This window comes from Calonectris borealis, chromosome 3 (assembly GCF_964195595.1).
Source record: "Calonectris borealis chromosome 3, bCalBor7.hap1.2, whole genome shotgun sequence".
NCBI lineage: Eukaryota > Metazoa > Chordata > Aves > Procellariiformes > Procellariidae > Calonectris > Calonectris borealis.
Window position 1 is genome coordinate 60,169,796 of NC_134314.1, and position 19,703 is coordinate 60,189,498.

Genomic DNA, 19,703 nt, shown 5'->3' on the forward strand with positions numbered 1-19,703 from the left:
CAGCTTAGGTGCCCGATACTGGGACACCGAGATAATTTAATCAGGTGCATGCTTGGATGTTACTGTCAGTTTTGGTTGTTTCGTGGACACCTGTTCTGTCCTTAAATTTAAGCACCCAAGTTTAATGAATTTTGACCCTCGTCTTTTGTGTGCTACTTCAAACACCCTGCTTTTCCTGCCAGCTTGGGCTCATATTTATTAAGCCAAGAGCAACCTCAGCTGATTCCCCAACACATGCACCCCTCTACTTCCACTACTGTTCCCCTCCCTCCCCTTACCTCTTATTACTGTTACGTTTTGTGAGCCTAAGGTAGTAATAGTATTTACAAAATTTAAATTTATGTATAGTAAACATTATTTTGAGACAAGGACTCTCCCCCTGCCCTCCCCTCCCCCCCCCCCCATCTGAATCTTGTTATTTTTGCCTATAATCACATGTTCATGGGAGAAGACTCTACTGCTTACCAAGGAAGAGAATGGGAAACGGGTTAGACTGTTTGCCAGCAGGAGGGAAAACTCTGCTCCATATCAGGAGAGTGGGGAACAGGGCTCTGCTTCACCCAGGGCTGAGAAGAATCCTGTTTATATCCTGGTTAGAAATGAGAAAACGTATAAATTTAATGCTGATGATATAAAATGTTTTATAGCTACCTTGTGGACTATATTAATGAAAATACACAAATTTTAGTAGCAAACGTCACTCTTTAATGTGAGGGGAAAGGTTGTTGTGGTATTAACAAGGACAAAGGCATCAACTGAAAAATGGAAGATGATAGCTCTTTCTCTTAAGCTCCTGCTAACAGAAACCCAAGTTCTCTGTTGGCAGAGCAAGGGAGCATGTGGGCAGGAACAGCAGGACGAGCAGCGGCCTCGCTGCCCTGCCAGCATCCCGAAGTGTCTGACTTCCCATCAGAAGGCGGCTTTTGGCCTTCAGGCTACTGTAATCTTGGCCCCTCCTGGACTTTGGTAGGGGTGGCGCTCAGTGTCTGACTGGTTTTGCTAGCCATTGTTGGAAGGGTTAGCTTGAGAACTCCAAAATATTTGAAGTGGTGACAAACCAGCTCCTGGACTGCTAGAGAGGAAGCAAGATTAACAGGAAATAACTTTCTGTATCTCTGTACCCCAAATCTAGTGTTGTAAATAAGCTGGTTTAAATATTTATCCTTTAAGATATTTAAAATTTCTCTATAGAAGAGAGCCACCCAGACAGTGTATCTTTCCACTACAGATCTTCATGGTCTGAGTGCCTCAGTTTCCCTGTGTCTCTTCCCCTCCTTATGGCAAGTGAAGCTGAAATAAAACCCTCACCATCCATTTTTGCTTCTTACCGAATGCTCCTTTACCCACTGTGTTTTGTGGTAAAGGGCTTATTTTTTGCCTTGGTTGGCAAGAAATGAAACAAGTAACTTTTCAAACAAAATAGAAATCTCTACAAAACTTTTTAAAGACCAATTTAGATTCCTTATGCAGATAAGATGTTACAGCTTGTGGGAGTTTAACAGGCAAGAAGTAAAAGTATGAGAGTAACATGCAAGCATAAATTTCTATTATGCAATGGGTCCTTATTTAAGGCTGCTACTCCTACTTAAAGACTATTCTGTGTAGTTAAGTTTTCTTGCCTAATTCTTCAGACCTTGTTTTTAGGCTCTTCTGTTGACTTCTGTGTCATTAGCTCCCAAATGGACCAATATTACTCCAGCTTTTGCAAAGAACTCTTGTCTCCTCTTGCTGTGAAGTCTGTCCTGGTATCCAGCAAGTCCAAAAATAAATGGTAGAGTGTAATATAGATGTACAATGGCACATGTATTGTGTATAGATGTACATGGTGCTATGTATTGGGTCCCTGACTCTACTGTGACATTTGATGCTTTTTATAGTGATTATGTGCCCTTGAACACTGGTACAACTTGCTGTTTCCCTCTGCCTGTGCTTCCTTTATCTTCCCTCCCTCCTTACAGAGTGGAGAACCTCTCGGTGTTCCCCTGCCCATTGCATAGGGTCAAGTTCAGCGGTATTTCACCTCGTGAAATGAATAGCTATTAAAATTTTAACTTAATTTTAAAAGAAATTATCAAAATGAGTGACGTGTCACATGGAAAGAATTGTCTTGGATATAAATTGGTAGTCTGGAACAGCTTGAAACTGGAATTGCTTTGCATGTGCTATTGTGTGATACTGGTTATATTTGGACAAGAAGTTCTAGGAGATGAGAAATGGTAAGGGAAGAGTTTGAGTAGTTTTCTGAAAGAATGACAAAAGGGGCTCTTTTAGTTTCAAGTTTTCTGTCTCTCTTAACCTTCCTCACTATGAGTTACTCAGCATTTTCCATGCTTTATATGATCTATTTATGATATATGTCAAGTAGCTCTCTACTACTTTCTTAGCAGAGAACAACAAATAAGTAATGCTTTATTTGAAAAAATGTTACTTTTTAACAAGTCGACCAAGATACTTAAATTAATTTTGTTAATAGTTATGTCTCCAACTTGTGGTGACCTTAATCTGAAGAATGCTGTATAGAGATTAACTCGATGCTTACATTGAGTGATTTTTTTAATAGTTTCCAAGGGAATTACGAATTCTAGTTCTCAGTCTCTTTTTTTGGTCACCACTGAGAGCCAGATTTCTGAAGTCAAAGATGAAGTGCTTGTATTAGGGAAAACATTCTCACTGGGATTTGGGTGTTTTTGTGTTTATTGAATTTACATTGGTCTTGTTACCATGATTCTTCTGAAAAAACTACATAAATGTCTGGGACATGGTCCAAAGCCCACGATTAGGCAGAGACTCCCTATAGCTCCAGATTGCGAATACTCTGTCAGAACCTGAAGCCAGTTGTACAACCTGATGTTCACCTCGTGTTGCCTTATGATGTGAATATTTCAGGGAAATAAAGGAATTCACAGCATGTTTTAATTTAATTTAGATTCTTGGCCTAGATACCTAAAGTTATATTCATACAGATTAAGATTTGTACATTAAAACCAAGATTTAAAAAAGATATATATGAGTGTTTAGTACAGTTATCATTACTTGTTACTAGGCTCTAATTTACACCTTTTTTTCCTCTCCTAATTATTTTTTAATACCTAAAAATAAGTAAAACAAACCATACAACAAATGGTATACAGCATTGCAATCCATTAGTTATTTACGACCTAACCTTGGCTTTCTTTTTAAACATTCACATCCCATGACAGTAGGAATCATTAATACAGAATTGCTGAGCTGTAAACAGCTAGAGTCTGGAAAGCTTAGCTGGAGAAGGAGTCATATATACTTGTCATACTGTCATGGTCTTTCCCTGATCCTTGCTCTTGGCTGCTGTTGGAGGCAGGATGTTGGCTTGCACGGACCCTCGGTCACTCCTTTGGTCGGTCTTCTGCATATCACAAACTAACAGGTTTATAAGTGTCTTACTCAGAATTTTTCTGGCTTTGTTCTGTTTTATTCCTATATTGAGTACTTGTACAGTTCATATTTTTCATTCCTGTGGCTATTAAGACATAGGAAGATGATGAAATGAGAAAAATGAAGCAAGCACAACGGGAATATGTGGTAAGGGAGGATATCAGTGGTGGCTAGGAAGGAAAGAAACCCAGATAAGGAAAATATGCACAAACATACTTTCTTGAAGGCATCTTCTATACGTGAGACTTTGTCATAGGTTTTTCTGTTAGGTGCTCTTCTTGTTGGCCAGACTCATTATATCCACACAACAGGCTTCAAATGTTGGGTGCTCCTTAGATTACTATTTGTCCCAGCAATCGTCTCCTTGCAATTGTTCTTGCTCTGCTGAGCCAAAGTGTTGATGTTTATTCAGGTTTCCTGTAGCACCCATAATTTATTTTTTGCTTTTAGAAGGAAAAGTTTCCACACATTGTTTTTAAAACAAACCATCGCAGAGGTTTATCTTGGGCGTGAAGAGTAGTCAAGCCAAGATCCTGGAGATACTTAAATTTTTTTAAATGACTCTAGGAAATAATACATCATTTCAGCTCATCTGTATAATGGAAATTTCTTAGCTCTGCTTCCAGACATATAAACATTACCTCATAATCCTGTTATTGAAACTAAAACCAGTATTGCGTTTTACTCATATTGTTTTGACCAATAACATGTATGCCTGAGGCATTTTATTTTCGAAGAAAAGGCTGAAGATACCACTACTTCAGATTTATGGGGTGCAATGGATATTATTTGCTCTGTTATTTAGGGGTGTATGTGCAGGATAGTTGATTTACTATGTTGGATGCTGAGAGAAGCTGTAAAATATTTTCTAAAACATACAGTATTGTGATTTGCCTTCCAGTTACTTAAAATGGAGGGGTTTCAATGTTTTTAGCAGGCTTTCTGCCTGCTGCTGTGTAGGTTAGTATTTCAACTGTCCTTTGCAACCGTTGTAGTTTTCAGACATTAAAGAATGTCTAGAATTTCACAGACAGCAGCACCAGGAGCTTTTAAGTAGAGCTTTGGGAGGTTGGTCGGGTCCTTCAGATACTGGAGAGACAGTTGCTGTTCATTGCTCATAAACTTACTGTTGTATATATAAAAAATATGAAAGTTTTCTTTTTATCATAGGTTTAAACCTGGAGAATGAGAGTTGGGGGGGAAATTGAACCTGCTTTTTCTGAAGTGTTGCAGTGGAGGGGAAAAGTATGTTGAACAGCTGCTTATCTTGGGAACTGTTTCCTCATTTCGCGTTGCTGTTGCTTTCTGGACTCTGAGATTTTTATATTATCGGTCTTGTAATTCTGTGGTGCAGGATGAGAGTCAGCAGAAGAGCATGAATTACTGTCCTCTATTTAGCCTGTGAATCACAGAATTATTCCCAATATGAGTGCTTCCTCTGGGAATCATAAACAAGGCAGTGGTTTCTGCAGCCTCGGTTCTTTCCAGTGCTTTCATCCTCAAGAGTAGTGGAGTCATTTAGGATCGAAGAAGAATTTTGTTATTCGATAACAGAGTCAGTGAAAGTATCTAATGGGGCCCTCAGGCTTTCTTCAGGGTTTTTCAGAATTTTCCAGTACCAGAAATGCTATTTAAGGAGATACAAAGCTTGCATAAGACGGGAAGCATGGTTAATCTCCTCACCCGTTCACTTCCCTGTGCATGTGAAGTGAGACTGTGTAACAGTGTGGGCTCTGTGTAAAGAGGCTTTTTTAGGAAAGAGAAGAAAGGCAGAGTTTCATGATGTTCTTGATTTCTTTGAGGGCTGTATCACAGAATATACAGAGAAAAGGGTTTCTGTTTATTTAATCTTCAAACATGCTGTCTCACACCAGCAATTTCAGAATTTTCACTAATCACCTTGCAGAGACTTATAAGGCTGGCTTGTTAGGCAGCAAGCATACAATGACCTTGTATTTGCTTTTCCCAAAGGGACCTTTGGGTGTCTCTTATCAGCCTTTAGAACGAAACTGCAAAAAAAGAAACTTACTTAGCCTCCTTTTTAGAACATAAATAGTTACACGATAGGCCTTTTGATGTAGGAGTCTGTGCAATTTTGATAAGAGTTGCTGTTAACATAGTTGTGATGTATTTTTGTCTTCCTCTCCTTCCCTTCCCCGTGGCCTGCAGCTGTATATGCCAGGCACGAGGGGTGTGCTGGAGGCTCCTGGTGGGCTGTGCCATTTACCTTTTCGCTCTTGCAGGGATTTAAAGATGTTGTATCTTAAAGGCTATAAAATTTGGGGGCTTCAAAAGATGGCTTTCTGGATAGGTGAGATACAGACTTTTTACTGTTGTCTGTAGGAAACTGATATAATTACCTTTTTAAATGACACTGTGTTTCTGTAGTGTCTGCAGGTATGGTCTTGTCCCTTCAGCCTCCCAGATATGTCTTCTCTTCTGCTCTTAGGACCTCCTGCATAAAATTCTGCTTAATCCCAGTGAACTGTTTTAAAATTAAACCTAGCTTAAATGCTGGTGGAAATTTAGCATTAATACTTGGCAGGTATGTGGTTCCATGGTCAATTTTAAAGCAATGCTGTGTAAGATGCTACCGAAAGAAGTGGTCCCACTCAGCCTACTGGTTTTGCCATGTCTTTTATGGATGGCAGAGCTGCCATCAAGGAGGTGCTGTGGCATCAAGGCCCCTTCCAGAAGCAGCCACGGTTTTAAGTGACCTGGAGGCACACACCTAAAGAGATGCCTAATGATACTGACTTTTTGGTAGTGCAGTTAATCACCTCTTGCTTGTGCTCTGAGAAATCCCAGCTGTCTTACCACCTTGTGGCAGCAGTCCTTGTCAGCTCTCCGGTGCTTTGTACCACCTGGTAGTATGGAGTGGGGTGTACAGTATTTTGAGAAGGAGAGAGTCAGCATGGTGAGATATGTTAGAGTTTGCTGGACAGAAGAAAACCCGGGTTGATAAGAAGCTAGACATGCCACTTCAGGGAAGGTTGCTGGTGTTTCTGGCCCACAGATGAAGTTGCTTGCCTTGTATCTGCTGCCATGATTCAACACTTTGGCCCGTTTGTTTCTGGCATGTGCTGTGCTATATTGGATTGTTGGTTTCGCTGGTGGGATGGTCTATTTCTGGTAATGGTGCTGCACGTTTAAAGGGAAAGACATGAATGATACCTGCAGGAATGTGCTTTTGGAGAGAGGCAGATTTTTCCCCTCTGTCTGAGGGATTGGAAAGCATTATATAGCTAACTAAGGAATTCTGTCAGTAAGAGAAGAAATGCTGTGGATCCCGTGTGTGTGTGAACTATTAGTTGCATGTTCTGCAGTTTCTGCTGCATACCTGTGGGCGTTGGGCTCCCCACTCCTGCCTCCCCCAGGAAATGAAGCTTTTCCCTCTTCCCCTGGGCTTTGGACAGGGTAAGAGGCTGTGTGGATATTCCTGATGGCATTAGGTTCCCCGTGGTGCCAGGCTGGTAAGCTTTCATGCCCTCAGAGTTAATCCAGCTTCCAAATTGGGTTTGGAAGGGATTTCTCCCCACCCTGCCCCACCCCTGCCAATCTGATTATGGGGAGGTGGGTTTTAAGTGTAGGTTTGTGGTGTTTTTTTTTCTGTCCTCCTCTGTAGTCTGGACAGGGAGTGTTTCCTAGGACCATCTCAAATTTAAGCATGTATGTTAGCTATGCTCTAAGTCTCTCATGCTATTCCATTGAGGTCTGTAGGATTCATCCTGTTTATTTGTGTGGGAGAAAATCCCAAGGAGAGCAGCAGAACTGGTTAGGAATTTGGGGGGGAGGGAGGGAATTGTCCTTGTGCTGGAAAACCTTTGTAATGTAAATGAGCCATAAATCAGCTCTCTGGGTGTCTTAATGCACTGAGTATGTTCCTGTCAGACAGCAGTCTCTGGCACAGAGAACTTGTCTTGTATAGCACTTAATATACTGATAATAATTCCAGGTTTCTACCACTATTTTTCTGGAGTGGCTATTTCAGTAGGTGTTATCTTAACATCTAGCCAGTAACAGGTAAACTTAGTTTAAATTATATTTTGTTTTTGATGTAATAGTGCATTTCCATAAGTTGCTGGATTTTTGCTTTCAGTAATGCTTCTATAAATACGTGGCTTCAAGGTGTTAATCACGTGTTTCAGTCAGACAATCTTTAAAAATCAAATCTTAAGCAGAAGATTTATTTGTATGTTCAATATCTGTGTTAAAAAGATGATGTTCCTCTTTCCACCTGGACCACAGCAGGTGCTGCATGTAGTGGTTCTGCTTGCCTGAGGCTGAGAAGGGTTTTTTGTTATTATAGAAGCTTTTTGTGTTACAAATGCTGCCAACCCCTCTCCCCCCTTTTTTTTTTGTAATCCCACAGAGTATCTTAAAACTACAGCATATGACTCTGATTCTGTAAACCAATGCATTTGAGCAATTTTATGCATATGAAGAATCATACTGTTAGGTTTAACGGAATGGTGAAAGTTGCCTGTAGGAACAGAGCTGTAGCAAGGGTGGTGGGAGCAGGTCCAAGGCACTGCTGCTGCAGGGTGAAATGCCAGGGCACCGGAGAGGAGGGGAGGCCAGCAGCTCCCCACCCACCTGCCATAGCAGGGGTAGGGCCCAGCATGCCAGGAAGCTTTCCTTCCCAGCCCAGAAGGGAATGGGCAAGGGGGGACAGTGGCAGGCCGCAGGACAGGGCGTTGCAGAGCACCTGCCTTATCTGGCTGAGGCCAGCTAGGTTTGCTAGGAGGCCCTTGTCCTTGAACACAGCAGGGGATTGAAGATAGCTGGCCTCCTTCTCCCCAGCACCCTCCTGCTCCGCTTCTGCGGGGAGGAGGCAGCACTTAACCCCCTGGCCGTGCTGCAGCCTGGGTGCATGTGGTTGCTGCCAGGAGCGAGGCCACTCGATGTTAGGTAGAGGGGCTGCCTTTTAAGATTAAATTCAACAGCACTGTATCATTCTGGTTTCCTCAACTTATTATTCTAGTTCGCCGTCTGCCTGAAGTGTGGTGGGACCTTCTGGACTCTCAGAGTCCGGAGAATGTGGAGGTGGAGCACAACCTCTTGTGTCCTCCTGTCACCTCTTCTTCCATCATGCTGATGGAGGGCAAGATTTACTTTTTGCCTTTGTTTTCCCCTGCGGTAATTGCTTCTTCCCCTTCCAATCATAAACATTTTGATTGCATGTTTAAAGTTTCAGCTGAAGAGTAAATGAAAAAATCCAAACTATTTTTCGGTCAAAAATAAAAGCTTAAATAATTTAACATTTGATATAAAAAACACAGAGAAATTTTAAGACGTAGTAATTCACACACACTCTGTCTCTTACAAGTGTAAACATAATGGAGGACCTGCTACACTAGTGTAATGGTATGGCTACTGAAAAATACCAGACCAGGCCAAATACTTATTTTAGCATATGAGAAGTTGCATTGGTACATGTGACTGTCCCATGTAGACAAGCCCTACCCTATCATGTCATCTTTATACTTACGGTAATGATCTTTTGACCATAGTATTAAAAAAGTGGTGCCATATTATTTTGTATAGAAGCACTGATGCAAACACCTCAGGGGGATCATCATTCTCGCTTCCGAAATATCCTCTGTAGGAGACAATGTCACTCATTATTCCAAACGCTAAAGCTACAGATTCCTCATTTTCCCACCCATTATCAGCATTGCTGGGTGTTTCTTTGGACTTTAATCCATGTAACAGGATCTTCATGCACTTGGGCATTTCCTCTTCTGTGCTGAGTGTCAGTTAATGGGACCTCTATTCAGGAAGCCAATTAAACTGCTCAACTGCAAAATGGGTTACAAGCTGTTTGCATTCATTGTCCCCAAACATAGAACTGAGACACACGGTGGGTTGGTTGAGATTTGTTTTTAACAATTACTCTGAAATACTTTAAATAGAACCTTTCTCTACTTGTGTCATGATGTTTCTTCTGTACATTTGTTCCTGAACAGATGCGTTTGCAACCTGTTTGTAAGCATGTGCACAGTATCTCTTATGTTATGAGCTCCAGATGTGATTAACGGAATCCCTGAGAGATACACAGTGGTATTTGGGTAATTGCGTTATCATGAAAGTTAGCATTTAAAACCGTTAGTTTGGCTTCCTTTTTAGTGGTGATTTTTTTTAATCCTGTTCTTCTCTATTCTATTAATAATAAGAAAAGAAGAAGTGGTATGTTTTTTCTCTGTGTTTTTTTTTTTTAAACTACTTTTGTTTACATATGTATTAAATCTGTAGTTTCATGCCATACAGAATGGTGCAATGATGCAGAGAGCCTTGACATTTAAATGTTAATTTTCAAAGTAACTTTTTAAATAAAAGCAAAAGCTAATACAGACAGGTGCTTTAAATTTCAATCCCCTCCCTCTCTAAGATACTCCTTTTAGTGGTCATTTAAATAAAGAAATAATTGAATTTTGGCTTTACTTTGATCACTCATTTCTTGACCACGGTTACTTTTGGGTCCCCCCGACCTTGCCGGTCAGCAAAGTCAGCCAGGTGACTTCACTTACCGAGTTGAGTAAGCTTATTCAACATTAAGATCCTCTTTATGAAGAAAACAATGATTTCTTCTCTTCCCTGCTGCTGTTGGAGAAGCAGAGTCACTGTTTCCTTGCTTTTTGCAGCAGGGGAAGCTGCCTGTCTCTCAGCCCTTGCAGTGCAAACCTTCATGAAAATTTCCTAAGATCAAAGTGCCTTTTCTGGATAAGTGGGAAGAAGCTGCCACAACCATTTCATTGGTCCTGTCCAGAGGTCAGTTGGGCACAGCATGGCCTGTGTCTGGTTCGGCTTTCTGGCTTCCTCTTTTTGTTGATCTCAGCCTAACATTACAGAGAACAAGCAAGGCTGTAGCTTGACAAGCCCTTCGGTGTGGGCAAAGTACCTTTGAACTGGCACTGCTGCTTGCAGGAGCAGTGTTGTCTCCTCTTTTGGGCTTCTCCTTTGTGTTGATAGAAACGTTAGCACAGCCAAGTGGGATCTAATAGGGGAGTGATCCAATTTTGAAAAATGAATTTATGTATTGGCACTTTTGCTGGGTTATCTTTAACGTAGATGATTTCCCAGATCTGGTCTCTATGGAGCTGCAACAAACGCCTGTGTGCGAGAATGGGGACAACTCCTGAGACAGGATCAGTGGTGAGCAGAGAGAGAGGCCCCTTCTTTTGCTGATGAAAGTGGCTTAAAACGCTTCTTTGAGCTACAAGCTTTTCCTCGAATAGTACCGTGCTCCTCCTGAATCCTAGGGGTTTGCTGTGCTTTTTGCCCCAATACCGCTGCACTCACCATGCTTCATCTCTTACAGGGGCCAGTCGGGGATGCTTAAGAACAAAAAAAAAGTGAGTGCTTGCAGGGATCCTTCATGAGTGTACCCAGAGGTATACAGGCTTCTAGCAGTTTGTGGTGTAGGTATTTGCCGAGCAAAAAAAAAAAAAAGGCTGTATCCCTGTGGCTGTGTTCTCCATAATCCTTCATAGGCCCTGCCATGATGAATTTTCGTAGTTGCTTTTTGTATCTGTTTACGTCTTTGGCAAACACAGCATGCTACTTATTTTTAGCTGCTTTTCACCTTATCTGAAAGTATTTCTTGAAAGAATTTGATGTGGTGCCCTTGGTATTTCTCATATAAGAAATACTAAAATACTGTTCCCTGACACTTTTTCCTGGAGATGGGTTGAGCTACATTGTCGCTGCACAATGTATGACACGTCTCCCGTTGATTTTGCTTTAACTGACCATTGATTTTCATCTACTGTTTTATCACTTCATTGTAAATGTTTATTGTCGCTTGAGTCACTGAGCACTAGATTTCCTTCTGACTGTTTTCAGTCAGTTTAGTCAATACTAAAACTGGCTCTGTATTATCAGGAAAGTTTGGTACTTAACCCGACCTGAGAAAGTGGGTGTGCATGTGTATGGAGCGGTACACATCCCCCACAGCTCTCCAGGTACCCTGTCGTCTTCTTTCTTCTTTTGGGTTGTCCTCAATTCTTGCACTTTGTTTCTCTATCTTAATCAATTACTAATTTAAAAGGGCCTTCGTCTTTGTTTCATGGAAGTTAAGTTTCTTGAAGAGTGTTCAATTGAGGCAGGGAGGGAGGAGTTTATCGACGTTTTGGGGAGAACTTGAGATGTGTTTCAGCCAGCCTGACTGCCTTGTGCTTATTGGCCTTGTCAAATAATCTTAATAGTTTTAATATGGTGTGACTCTCCTGTGCAGAATCTGTGCAGCTTCCCTGTAACATCCTCCTTTGCTGTGTAACTGCAGTTCCCTTTTTCTTACAGTTTCAGCCAGCTGATGTCAGGGGCAGTGGGGGCTCAGGGAGCTGGCACTGAGCGTGGGAGAGCAGCTGGAGCCCAGCACCGGCTGGAGGTGATGGGGCAAGGCTGTTCCTCCCTGGCCAGGGCTTCGGTGCAGGGAGCCACTTTGGGAAGAATTTGTTGCCTGTGTAGGAGCGGTTTGGGACGATTAATGAACACCACAGTAGGAGAAAGTATCTGGCATTGTTAGCAGAGGAGAAGAGGAGGAGCAGGGTGGGAGTGTGGTAAGAGTCCAGTTGGTATTTGTGACAAGATAGATCTGTGGTGCGGGTTTAATTGAACAAGCCTGTTAAATGAACTTCAGGCAAAGTTAAAGGAGTCATCTGAAGGGAAGGATTTCTTCATTTTGCCTTCTGCCTAAAGCTGTTCTTTGAGAGCCTGCAATAACTGAGGTTGTAAGAGAAGGAATTAAATAGATGTGTAAATCAAACAAAACAGCTTTCCAAAATCCTTTCCCTATGGAAAAGATTTTATTAAATTGTTGTCATGGTAATGAAGTGCTGAATATATAATAACCTCTTTTGCTAAGTAAACAGAAAAGATGGGGATACTTTTTGTCTTTGAAAATAGAAAGCTTATTAAGCTGTGTGGGAACATTGTATTCTTACATTTAAGAAAATAAAAACTTTTTGACAGGTCAAAACTCTCTAGAGTTTTACCGTGGGAAATGGTGATTATTTTCACCCCCCTAAAATAAACATAAGAGAGCTTAAGTGGGATATTTAAAATTCCCTGATATCAATCAGAAGATTGGGGGAAAAATTAACATATTTTCGTTTAATCTAAGAACTTTTTTCTATTAGAAGGTACAATGTCTTTAAAATTCCAGAATAGCTTTACTACAAATCCTTCCCTCCATGTTACAGATGATGAAACAGAGGTAGAGTGACTTTTTTTTATAAGCTAATGGCAGTATCAGGAAGAAAACGGACATACCCTGATTGTCAGTACAGCACTTTACTCTTTGGAGCATGCCAACTTTCTTGAGCGTTGCTGATGACTGACCATGTATGAAACCTGGTGCTGGTATTTGTTGTAAATTAGTAACAGGAGTTCCAATAAAAGTGGAAATTTCCAGCTTTGACCTGTGCTACTAATATCGGAGCCTTCTGTAGTTGCTGTTTGTCATTCGGAATGACCAGAGTATGGACACTTCTCAGTGTTTGCAGGCAGCATACTGCAACCATGCTGTTGCCCATGATAACTATTTCAGAATTACTTTTTTTCATAGTTTTTTTCCCCTCTGCAGTTAATTGTTTAGGTTTCTCATAAAAAATGTGTTCCATCCCTTATTTTTGCCTTAGTAGTCTGTTTTAATAGTAAACATACAGCCTTGTGGCTTGCTCATTTCCAAAACAGGATGCATACCAGCCTGAAATGGCTGGTGTTTCATGGAGCGTGCTTTCTTGCGGGGTGGATGCTGTTTAGTTTTAGGAGGATTTCTCACTGAGGATGAACGGGTTTGTATTCATTTCTGTTGTGAAGTGAAAGTAGCTGCACTGAGGAAGTAGAGTGTGAAGCATTACAGTCTGGCAAGCAGTCAGACTTCCTTTGGCTTTGCAAACAGTAATGATTTATTTTGTCTGAGATTGTTTATTCGTCAGGTTACATCAGATGGGATGATAGCGCAGCCGTGCCCGGAGCCGGCCGAGTCGTGCTGGCACCAAGCTCGGTGAAGGGGAGATGGATGATCTGTGCGGGCTGGAATAGAATAGCTGACTAGGATCAGACCAGTGCCTACCCAATGGGGATTTTTACTGTAAGGTTTCTGTATGTAATTTTTTTTTAATGTCATTAATTTGATTTATTTAGCTGTTCTGGATGGCATGTAGGGTACAAAGAAATTAGTACATATTACATTGAATGCAGAGATTTAAATTAAGATGAAAATGGTTAATTCTGAATGAAATAATTGGGTTGTATATAATTTTGTATACAAAGTAAATTAACAGGAATCTTGATGGCAACAAAACAGATTAAGATGTTTGAAGTGGTTTAAAGTTCTTTTTTACAAGTTCTGTTAATCTTATTTCATATATGCATAAGTGGATTTAAAAAAACAGCATTTGTAGAACATGATCTGTTTGTGCTGCGCAGGATGTTAAGCTGATTGCATGCCAGATATCAAGGCACATTTTAAAGGATGCACATTGTGGAAGATTTCCCAAAAGGAAAACTGTGTCAGCTTCAAGATAAAATGAAGATTTCTTGTCCCTTCCCTCTTCTTTTTTTTTATATTTTTTGGTTTTGGAGGGCAACTTTGTTATATGCTTTTGTTTCTAAAGCAAGAGTTTTCCATGCTGTGTGATTTTTATTAATTTAATACATCATAACAATGATGCCTTACTATCCTAGGAGTTTTTTAGAACATCCTACGATATGCACCTAGTGCTCTTTGTCTGTGATTAATTGTTATATATCAAACAAGGTCCTATTCAATTGTTTGTTAGCCATCTCTGTTGAATAAGTGGTGTCGTGGTTTAACCCGGCAGGCAGCCAGACACCACACAGCCGCTGGCTTACTCCATGCCCCTCCCCAGTGGGGGGAGAGAATCGAAAAAAAAAAAGCAAAATTTGTGGATTGAGATAAAGACAGTTTAATAGAGCAGAAAAAGAAGGGAAAATAATAATAACAATGATGACAGAATATACAAAATAAGTGATGCACAATGCAATTGCTCACCACCCATTGACCGGTGCCCAGACAGTTCCCAAGCAGTAGTCCCCCCAGCCAAGTCCCCCTGGCCAAGTCCCCCCAGCTTACATACTGAGCATGACGTCATATGGTATGGAATACCCTGTTGGCCAGTTCGGATCAGCTGTCCTGGCTGTGCTCCCTCCCAGCTCCTTGTGCACCTGGAAGAGCAGGGGAAGCTGAAAAGTCCTTGACTATGTAAACATTACTTTGCAACAACTAAAACATCAGTGTGTTATCAATATTATTCTCATACTAAATCCAAAACACAGCACTATACCAGCTGCTAGGAAGAAAATTAACTCTATCCGAGCCGAAACCAGGACAGTGGTAACCAAAACCAAATGGAATTTCTAGAAAAAAATTATTGTCAGGTTTCCATTTCTTTATTGTCTCAGTGTCAGAGTTGCATAGCTTTACTGGTTGCTTGTAGTGTTCTAGTGAAAGTTGTGCAGATAATATCACCCCTCGTTTCTCTGATCAGTTTTCTTTTTACGCTAACCACCTACCTTTTAGTGTAATGGGAAATTCAGGCTGTTTTATTCTAAAAATGCAGATTTATTTGCTTTTTGTAGGCAGTCAAATAGACTTGGGTCTGGAAGATGAAGTAGGCCATTTCTTGTAATCTTTCCTAGCTCTTTTCCTGTAAGTCAGTGCCCGAGCTATTAAGCAGTCAGTTGCAAATTAAAGTGAGCACTGCTGACCGTGTATTTTTACCTGCCTACTCTGAAATTATGTCCATTTCAGATCGTTAATCTTTATTAAATGGTATGAGAATGGTCATTGCGTTGCAGAAAGTTTCTGCTCCCTGTTCCCTCCTGTAGGGTAGTTGCCTGAAAGATCTCTGCAGCCAGCTCACAGTGCTCATTAAGAACCAGTTCCTCTGATTCTCATGGGACTCAGTGGAATCAACCCCATGCCATCCGTTGTGGACAGCAACATACTGAAACTTTTACTGGAAAACTCTCTATTTGGACAAACTTACCAGTTGTTGCTCAGAAAACATTTTGAGGAGCTGTAAAAGGATGCCTCTATATAAATTCAGAAGAAATGTTTTATCTGTCAGAACCAATTAACTTGAAAAACATTATCTGGCATCTAAATGAAATTACAGATGTGTAGGACTTTCCTCAGAAACCAGAGTGTTTTTGCAGATAAGCTGTCTGTTTCTCCTGCCCTCCCTTTTTCTCTCTCCCTCTTCTTTCCTCCAGCAGCTTTCCTAGTAAAACACAACATATCCATTGACTGACACTGAAAAACAAACATCTTCTGCAGTAACACCTTATCCATGCGCTGGAAAAAAATGCATATTGTTTTGTCTGAAAGGCTGATTTAATTGCAAAACCTGACACTGGTCAAACTGAGGGGTTTCATTTAGTTAGTTAGTTAGTTATTTGGCCTTCGGTTCCCTTTTACTCTCATAACCATTAGACAAGACTGAATGTTGGTTTTATTCAGAGAAATCCCCTTTAAAATTGAACAAAACCACTTGAAATCTTCCAAAGTAGTTGAAAAAGGAAATAATTTGACAAATGGTGTTCTTAAATGCATCTTCCATGGCAGCTCTTCATAGAATCATAGAATAGTTTGGGTTGGAAGGGACCTTTTAAAGGTCATCTAGTCCAACCCCCCTGCCATGAGCAGGGACATCTTCAACTAGATCAGGTTGCTCAGAGCCCCGTCCAACCTGACCTTGAATGTTTCAGGGATGGGGTATCTACCACCTCTCTGGGCAACCTGTGCCAGTGTTTCACCACTCTCATTGTAAAACATTTCTTCCTTATAGCTAGTTTGAATCTACCCTCTCTTAGTTGAAAACCATTCCCCCTTGTCCTGTCGCAACAGGCCCTGCTAAAAAGTTTGTCCCCATCTTTCTTGTAAGCGCCCTTTAAGTACTGAAAGGGAGGTCTGCAATAAGGCCTCCCTGAAGCCTTCTCTTCTCCAGGCTGAATAACCCCAACTCTCTCAGCCTTTCTTCATAGGAGAGGCGTTCTATCCCCCTGATCATTTCTGTGGCCCTCCTCTGGACCTGCTCCAACAGGTCCATGTCGTTCTTGTGCTGAGGGCTCCAGAGCTGGATGCAGTATTTCAGGTGGGATCTCATCAGAGCAGAGTAGAGCGGCAGAATCACCTCCCTCCACCTGCTGGCCACACTTCTTTTGATGCAGCCCAGGATATAGTCCGCCTTGTGGGTTGTGAGCGCACATTGTCGGCTCATGTCCAGCTTTTCGTCCACCAGTACCCACAAGTCCTTCTCAGCAGGGCTGCTCTCAATCCCTTCATCCCCCAGCCTGTATTGATACTGGGGGTTGCCCCGACCCAGGTGCAGGACCTTGCACTTGGCCTTGTTGAACCTCATGAGGTTCACAAGGGCCCACTTCTCGAGCTTGTCCAGGTCCCTCTGGATGGCATCCCGTCTCTCAGGCGTGTCGACCGCACCCCTCGGCTTGGTGTCATCTGCAAACTTGCTGAGCGTGCACTCAATCCCACTGTCTATGTCATTGATGAAGATATTAAACAGTACCGGTCCCAATATGGACCCCTGCGGGACACCACTTGTCACTGATCTCCATCTGGACATGGAGCCATTGACCACTACCCTCTGGATGCGACCATCCAACCAATTCCTCATCCACTGGACAGTCCACCCATCAAATCCATACCTCTCCAGGGGGGACTGTGTCAAAGGCCTTACAGAGGTCCAGATAGACAACATCTGTAGCCCTTCCTATGTCCACCATAGTCCATAGTCAGTCCATCATAGAAGGCCACTAGGTTGGTCTGGCAGGACTTGCCCTTGGTGAAGCCATGCTGTCTGTCTCGAATCAGCTCCCTGTCCTCCATGTGCCTTAGCATAGCTTCCAGGAGGATCTGTTCCATGGTCTTCCCACCCTCTTGCAGTGGAGGGTGGGAAATGCCTGAGAGCTGGGAGAAGAGTGGATGAGACCTTCAGCCTCCGACTTCTTCAGGAGGTGATGGGTTTGAAATCTGAGCAGGAGAGGGGCTGGCAGCTTGTGTGGGTGCCCAGTCTGCCTTGCTGGGATGTGCAGGTCAGTGTGAGAGAAGGGCGGGTGGAGGCTGAAGGGGGTGCCTCGAGGGACGGAGTTTTGTTTAAGATGCAGCAAACCCTCCGACTGTGCTCTTCACAGCCCAATCTCTGCTGCACTGTACCAGTGCGTGTTAATAATGAATTGCCTTGTGTGTATACAGGACTTTGCTATACTAAGAGGGTTCACATAATAACGTCAAAAAGCATAGTAAATTTGAGGCTGCTGTATGGTTTTAAATGCTGCTGAAGGCTTATTTTGGTTCCTTGGGATATTATAGCTGAGGTTTTTCAAGGGTGAGTGGAGGGTTTTGCGTAATTTTGTCCAGACTTTAGAGATCTCTAAAAGCAGCATCTTCCGAGCAGTGATCATAACCCCAGGCAGAATTGCAGTAGCTCCGAGTCCTGTGATGAATGTCATGAACACTGAGTCTGCATCCGGTATTTTTTCTAGTGCCAAGGTTGCTGCTTTGAGAGTTGGATGGTCATTGCCTTGAAATGGAGCAGTGGGCAGGAGGAGTAGGCTTGGCACTATCTGAAAATCTGATGCCTGCCATGAGGACAGAACAGAAATTATGGAGTACACAAATTCTTGATCACTCTTACCTGAAAAGTGCCTGTGGCGTTGCCCGTCCACAGCAGCAGCTGTGCGCTGGGGATGCTGTAGGTTGTGTGATGAGCTCTCGATTGCTGTGGTACGTGGGAATCAGGCACGATGAAACACTATGGGGAGAAGCATCAGTCAGTTATGTTGCAGTTAGTCAGTTCAGACGGTCGTTTCTGCTTTCCTCTTTTGTATCACTAATGGACTGGTTCTGTTTTAGCTCTTTACTCTTAAAGTTGCCTAGGGCAACTTTGAAAACTCTGGTTCAAATGAGTATGTTTTAAGGAAAGTACTGTTAGTATCGTCACGAGGACTGTTGACCTCTAGAGGAGTTTTTCTATTTATTCTTTTTTTTCCTCTCCAAAAAAGGGTTCTATGTTTCCATTAGTAGCTTTTTGTTGTTGTTGTTTTGGGGTACTACATATATGCTACAGAAAGCTTACTTAACGGAGTTGTTGATCAAAACAAACAGAGTAGGAATCTGAGGATGGAAGGCGCTGATGGCAATGTGAATAGAAATGGGGCTACCAGTGGGTGCTCACCAGTTCTTGTCTACTGAAGCAGATGATTGGGGTACCCTGTGATACGCACATGTACAGGAAGATTGTTGAGTCACTAGAGTAAAAGGTCAGGGCTGAGTCTGATTTACAAGTCTGGAATCAAGTACAACTGTGAGGTGAGGATATGCTGTTTCAGTGTAGAGGACTACTTTGCAAAGATTTCTACTAGGGCTAAATATAGACATGTATACAATGTGACTGTAATGTTTTGCGGTTGCTACAGCAGCCTTTGATCAGGACTGTGGCTTATTAGTCAAAAATAAGCTTCCTTTGCATACTCAAATTTTCATTAGTCTAAACAAAACACTTCATTTGTTATATAGATGTATTTACTTTTATCTTTTATAAATCCCTGTAGGTTGTTTTCATATGTAGTCAGGAACTGATCTGTAAAGTTGCACACACTAAATCTCTTTTGCTGTACAGAGCGTGAACTACTACTAATTGTCCTACAAATCAGTGGGTTTGAATGAATGAGGAACCACTGCAGAAGCAGGACCCATCCACACTGAGTTGGCTGCAGAATGTGGATCTCCTGCTACCGTACTTCGGGAAGCATTTAAGAAATATGTATGCATACATGTGTGATAGACACAGCTTTTGCAAGACAATCTTTTGAAATGTTTCACTGGAAAGTGTTGGTCACATGCGGTCTGAAAAACTGCCCTTCTCCGAGGTCTCAAGCTGTATATTCTAAACTTGGGAACTGGTTTTAATGTTTTAATTTAAAAAAAAAAAAAGTGTAGCCTGAAATGTCTTACTATAATTCTCAGATGCTCTGTGTATTTATTTTTATGTTGTAGCCTGAAAAAATACATTGATAGAATATAAATATAAAAGGTGGAAGGAAGAATCTCTGAAATTCCTGCATGATATTAATAACTTAATATATTACGTTTTCCCTTACGTAAACTACTGCTGTGCGTTCATGTAACCTTGTCCCATTTGTGGTGACTCATTGATTGTCTGTATTTTCTATGCATAATTCTTCCTGCGCACGTAACAAAGTTTTTAGCATCAACAGGATTAATATACTACTCCCTCCATTAG

General features: G+C 41.7%; 1 protein-coding gene across 7 annotated transcripts in view; it reads left to right on the plus strand.

Annotated features, from left to right (window-relative positions):
- NCOA7 (nuclear receptor coactivator 7) overlaps nucleotides 1-19,703 on the plus strand; it is a 103,706-nt gene that overhangs the window by 28,384 nt on the left and 55,619 nt on the right. The window lies entirely within an intron of this gene.